General features: G+C 37.1%; 1 long non-coding RNA gene and 1 pseudogene across 1 annotated transcript; both read right to left on the reverse strand.

Moving 5' to 3' along the window:
* The window catches only part of LOC107733211 (uncharacterized), a 9,607-nt pseudogene extending 5,541 nt beyond the window's left edge, over nucleotides 1-4,066 (reverse strand).
* On the reverse strand, nucleotides 1,249-1,751 carry LOC107733212 (uncharacterized). The gene is made up of 3 exons (XR_001638957.1): nucleotides 1,733-1,751; nucleotides 1,519-1,551; nucleotides 1,249-1,303 (listed from the first exon to the last, which is right to left on the reverse strand). It is a non-coding gene; the product is annotated as an uncharacterized LOC107733212 (long non-coding RNA).
* Nucleotides 4,067-6,508: the final 2,442 nt, after the last annotated feature.

The following is a 6,508-nucleotide window of genomic DNA, read 5'->3' on the forward strand; positions in this document are numbered from 1 at the left end:
TTGTGTATAAAGAATCGTCCTGTGTTTAAAAAAAAAAAAAAACTCTCAAATGTGTGGAGGAGTAGAACTTAAATATTATAACTGTTCATAAACATTTCGGTATTATGAAAGCACATTAAATTTAAAACTGTTTCAGTATTATGAAAGCACATTAAATCCTTTAACAGATGTTCAACAGCAGAAGAATGTTTCTCTTGCATATAAACAAAACAAAGTAAAACAAAAAAAAAACACTTTTAGTGTTAAGCCGCGATTCCTGACGAAATCTCTTATGTTTTGGACAGAGCAACTAGCCAAAACAGGATGCTCAGCATTCTTGCACTGTTGGCATTCCATTTTAGTGGCGAGTTTACACCTTGCGATGTGGTTCCGGAAATGTCTCATTACTGCAGCGATTTCTGTTGGAGACCATATTTGTTTTTGTTTCCTTCTTGCATCATCCCTTTCAGGAGAATTATCGCGAATCACTACAAAAGAGGAAAACAGGTTCTTGAACCCTGGGGTGAACACCATGATGGCCAGATCTCTCTCTTCTCCCAACCAGCCACACTCTTACCAACCCTTGTCTTTAGTCGAGCCTTCTTGTACAGATTACTAATCCTTTGAGTAAAAAATGATGGGCTGCTGTTTTTGTTAAACATGTTTTTGCCTGTTTGTTTTAGTAAGGGGAGCAATTTATTCATTATATTTGGTTGTGTTGTTACCATCCTTGTAAGATTGTGTTTTAAATGTTGGCCCATCCTGATGTTACATTCAACTAAAATATCAATTTGTAAATAAAACAATGAAATTAAAGATCGGATTTGTGTGTTATGGTTGCTTAGTTCCTGATATAGATTAGTAGTTAAAAACCTTTTATTCTTGTCATACCTTGAAATGAGCCTCCTAAGGCAGAGTCAACATCTGTAAATGAAAAAACCAAATATAACAAACAGTAGTAGTGCTTGGTTTGCATTAATTTAATCAAACCTCAATGGAGATGCTGGCTGAGTGAGGTAGATGCTCATACCATCTGAGGTGCCTGGAGGTTTCTCAACGGGCACCTAGCCTTTTTCATTCCTGCGGTATGAATAGTATGGCTCAATATAAAGGTTCTGATGGCGCATGCTCAAACATTTCATAAATAGTTTTACACCTTTAAGGTGAAACTGTAAATATCTGTAAATTTTTTGCAAACAAAAACGGTTAAAATGATTGATCTACATGACTCCCTACAGTGTTTTTTCTGTATATGCTTCTGTGCTTTTACCATGTTGTTCATGCTCTTCCCTCCTGCTCCGCTCTTTGTCTTTCCTACCACAATCTTTGTTTAAAAAAACAAACAAACAAACAGAAAAAAAATGTGTTAATCCTAAATTCAAAAACTTGCCATTTACACAATATAATAAATCAAGCAATCAAAACAAAAGCAATCTAAACTGCATTTTAAACATTTTCACACTCATTTTAGTTTCAAAATGTGTTAGTATATATATTTAAAATGGGTTTGAAGTTGAAAACTTTTTATTCTTGTCAAACCTTGAGATGGGCCTCCAAAGGCAGAGTCAATATCTGTGAATAGAAAAATAAAATACGATAACAAACAGTAGTAGTGTTTGGTATATATGAAATGAATCCAGACCATGCTGCTTCAGTAACAGCTCTGAACTATTATAATGTTTTGGTGCATTGTATGGTACACTTCTTACGCTGACTTCACGGATTTGATGTTTGTATGTTTATGTGCTTTTACCTGTTTCTGTTTGTGTCTGTGGATGTATCTCCTCTGTCTTCACTTTGCTCAGAATCAGTAATGTCTAAATTACTGTAACAAAAAATAAACATTCAGAGTATCAAGTAAGTTTAACTTTGCAAATGTTAGAATAAAAAAAATAGGACATAGTGATCACTCTGATGTTTGATGAATATTACATTGTTAAAGATCTAAGGTCTGTATGCTAGGGATTATCTTTAGGATATGAATACTTGAATCTTTACAGTAAACTTGAAAATGTCATTTGTAACAACTTTTTACCTTCAATTTCAATCTCTTCTAGTGTTTTGCCCTGAAGATTTGTAAGTGAATCTTTCTCCATGGCAAGTAGTAGTTTAGATATTTTGGCCAGCTGGGTTGTAGCCTCCGGAAGCCTGTAATACTCTCTGTGGACACGAATATCGTGGCCCAAAAAGTCAGGAACTTGGTCCAACTCATGGTTTTTGAGGTTCAGGACCTGTGACAAAGTTGCAACATGTTTGCGTAACTATGTCGACCGGAGGAGTTCAGGGTTTTGTGCACCACACTCATTTTCATAAATTCTCAGACAGTCTTGTCCTCGATATGGAGTCAAACAGTTGGGTCTTGCAAACAGGAATGTGTTTTCTTCTGGGACTCCACACTCTGTTCTTCTGCTTATGAGGTGTGTTAAGGCATCAACCATGTCTGGCGATAACAAGACTGCAACTTTTCGCCCCCTTTAACCCCTAATTTCCACCCGACTGAAATGTGCACAAAGTTTTTGTTCAAATTTTGTTAGCCCAACAGCAACATCTTTATGTAGGGCAGCTGTGTCACTCTCTAGAAAACCTTTCAGTTGCATCTTTGCAACCTCTCCTCCACGTTGCGTTTTTAATATTTTTTTTAGACCAGGATCCCAGTATAACTGATTTTCAGCATCAAAAAACGCTAAAATACAGAGATTGAAAAAAGCTGTTAGCTAAATGCAACATGCAACATGGCAAATCAAAAGATTTTTCACCTATAGGTGCAAAAATGATAGCATTTTTTTACTTGGATTTCATTAACTAGCTGCGTAACAAGAACATGACCAATTTAAGTTTATAGGACAACTAAACTATCAGTTTAAACAAAAATTTACCGTCAACTACAGACGTTGCATCCATCGATTCCGCCATGTTTCTCATTGACACGCCCCCAACTCGGAAACTCGCGGCTTAAAGAAAATTTCGAGTTTCCCACTCGTAATAACGACTTTGTGGTGGTGTTCATGTGCATTCAACTCGTAAATAAAAATCTATCCGACATGACTTGAATGCACCATTATTCAGAGAGTGGCCCAACTGGAGGGCAAGGCTTGGAGTCTGGTATGAGTGTTTTTCATCATCAAACCCAGATACCCTCTTGACAGCCTGGATAACCACATTAAAATTCGCAGGTCTTACAGCATCTTCAAGAGTCTGTACTGAAAATTATTTTCTCAGGATCAGCAGAAGTCTTCCAACTTCCCGGAGCTTCTGTCGAATATAGTCATATTTGGTGGGATCCTGTCCATGTTTATTGAAAAATGACTGGGCCAGCTGAAGAATGGAAAAGTCACTCCGCACAGCAGCAGAGATGTCATCATCTTTCATCACAGTTAACAGCTTCCAAACACCCTGTGATATTTGTTGACAGAGAGCTGTATTAGACATTGTTGCAAAAGACAAGACACTAGTTCTTCCTGGCTCTGCCTGATCTTCCACTGGTTTGGAAAGACAATTTCGAACATGTCACCAGAGATCCCTCCGGAGAAACATTGCATGGCAATACATACAATGCACATAATCTTTTGAATTATATATTTTCTTTGGTTTACGTCTGAGTTTTAACAGTCCATTCCCACTCGCTAAAACATCTGCATTGTGTTCGTAGTTCCCTTTGTTCCACAGTTTGTTCAGAAGTTTTTGACGTTCTTTGGAGTGTTTTGGCAATGCCAAAGCCCGAGCAACATCGACATTTGATTTCTCATGGGTTTTTAAGTGGCGTGTAAATTTTGACTGCGGTTTTCCACAAATGTAGAAGTAATTCTTCTTGCTTACTGAAGAAGATATATTTGAAGATTGTATACATGGATCTTCCCCTGCTCTTGTGATATTCTCAACAGATGTGTCTTCACTATTACCAACGCTTGCTTCGTTGTGAACTTCCGATACTTGTACTTGCTTGGCTTTCATACAAGACCTTTCAAGCTGTGCTGTGCAGACTGGTTTCTTTTGGGTGTGAATCTTTACCTATGATGCTTTCTTGGCATGGTCTGCCATTTTGAATTTCTGCAGTAGATTCAAAGCAGGACACTTTAGTAGTCGGCATGTTTAAGAGTTGTTCAGGACATTCATTTTCTGAAGACACTATGCCCACTTCTGAACTGTCTGAAACAGAATTAGGTACATAGTCCTGATCGGATAAGTTCTCACTGGAAAATTCTTCTTCAGAATCCTGAAATGGCAAAAATATTATTTGTACATATTCAAAAAGTTTACTTCTAAGGAAAAATTACTCCAAAAAAAAAATTTTTTTTTAAATCTGACTATTCGATAAATCACACTTACTGATGTTAATGGGTCAGGTTTGGGCTTCACATTTTTCTTGTAGCAAGTTTTATGCCAGAAGCAGGAACAAACTAGATTGAGGATATAATAAACAAGGTTGGTTCCATTTGATTCAAGAAAAGTTGCTTTAAAAAGTGATAAATAACAGAGCGATAGAGAATTAGTGTGTTCGAAAGTGCGGCTAGAAGATGGAAGAGAATAGAGAAAAGAAAACGGAGGAAAAAAAGTAAGAAAAATTAGTAAACTAAGAATGAAGGGGGATTAAGTAGGAGAGCATCCAACAGAACTTCAGGGAGAGATTGAGAAATATGAACAGATACAATTACACCGGTAGATAGGTGGAGAAAGAAAGAAAGAAAGAAAGAAAGAAAGAAAGAAAGAACAATAATTTGGGGTTTTGATGGTACAAAATCATTTAAATAAGAATCTTTTAATTTTCAGAACAAAGACTTACCCTTACATCTCACACCAATCCACTTAAAAGTGGAAAAAAGTCCACTGAAGCATTCACATTTATTCAAGCTTGATACTACTGAGGAGACTAGGTCATGTTTACAATTCTGTTGGGAAGAATTTATTAGAAGAGATTATATTACAATAGTTAGATGTTTAAACACATTATTTTAATAGTTTCACAATAACAAAATGTATAGATCACAAACGTATTGCACTGTAATGCATAGTATGACACCAGCAGTAAGTATGAGGACATACGACACACAAACCATGGTCCAATGAACTTCTGTCCATCCCCCACAATACACAACATGACACCAGCAGTAAGTATGGGGACATACGACACACAAACCATGTTCCAATTTGGCAAGAGACGCATTTAACTTCTGCCCATCCCCCACAATACACAACATGACAGCAGCACTAAGTATAGGGACATACGACACACAAACCATGTTCCAATTTGGCAAGAGACACACTTAACTTCTGCCCATCCCCCACAATACACAACATGACAGCAGCAGTAAGTATGGGGACATACGACACACAAACCATGGGAGAGAAGGGAGGGTTGTACCAGTGATTTGCTCAGCAGTCCGGACTATCCTCTGTAGTCTTCTGAGGTCAGATTTGGTAGCTGAGCTGAACCAGACAGTTATAGAAGTGCAGAGGATGGATTCAATGATGGCAGAGTAGAACTGTTTCAGCAGCTCCTGTGGCAGGTTGAACTTCCTCAGCTGGCGAAGGAAGTACAACCTCTGCTGGGCCTTTTTCACAATGGAGTCAGTGTGTGTGTATATACAATTTTTAACAATATGTTAGCCAATGTATTTTTAAGCTATGATTCTCCCACGATTCTGAAAACAAAACAGACAACCAAACAAAATATGTAATTTACTTGAGTTTCTGACAAAATGTTTTATTAATGTTATAGTAAATTAGTCTATTTAAAAATATTTATTAATTTAAACGAATTTAACCTAATTATGTAAAAAAATCATTTTAAATAAATGAAGACTTGTTTCATTTTGAATCTCTTGAATGAATGATTCAGACATCAAATACACTCACTGTTCACCACCTACGGGAATAATGTAACATATACAATCATTATTTGCAGTGTATCATTACTTTCAAAGACCCATTCTGATCGCGGCTCCCGCAACATCAGAGTCTACATCCGGACTTTAAACTTTTATCAATACTTTCGTTATTATTTAATGTTTGCAACACAGAAATGTAGCCTACTGTGTAAGTAGACTGTTTGTGAAGCTGTTTCAAACAAAGCTTTACATGATGAGCGCTGCTCTCTCTGGATCAGCGGCTGCGCAAAAGCAGGTTTAAATATTCCGATGTGATTGTGATTTAAAAGGTTAAATAGACATAGTAGAATCACCGTCATTTAGGAATAAGATCGCGTGTGTTTGAATCAAGAGCGCAATCTTTTAATGATAATACGTGCATACTATAGGCTATATAAGGCTCATATGTATTTTTCTAGCCCATGTCATATTTGTACCAGACCTTAAAAATAACCCGGCCCAGGTCCGGGTGGCCCCCACCGCTTCCGTGACCCATGCACATACACACAAACAAACAAACACACACACACACACTCAAACTGATGGTGACAAGAACTTTGTTTCACATTTGAGGGAGGGCTGTTAAGATCTATCAGCATACAACATATTAATAGAATGGATAGTTATTAGATGAGGACCCTGAGATCAAACAAATGAAGTTATTG

Source organism: Sinocyclocheilus rhinocerous, unplaced genomic scaffold, assembly GCF_001515625.1.
Source record: "Sinocyclocheilus rhinocerous isolate Xijiao unplaced genomic scaffold, SAMN03320098_v1.1 scaffold1331, whole genome shotgun sequence".
NCBI classification, from domain to species: Eukaryota; Metazoa; Chordata; class Actinopteri; order Cypriniformes; family Cyprinidae; genus Sinocyclocheilus; species Sinocyclocheilus rhinocerous.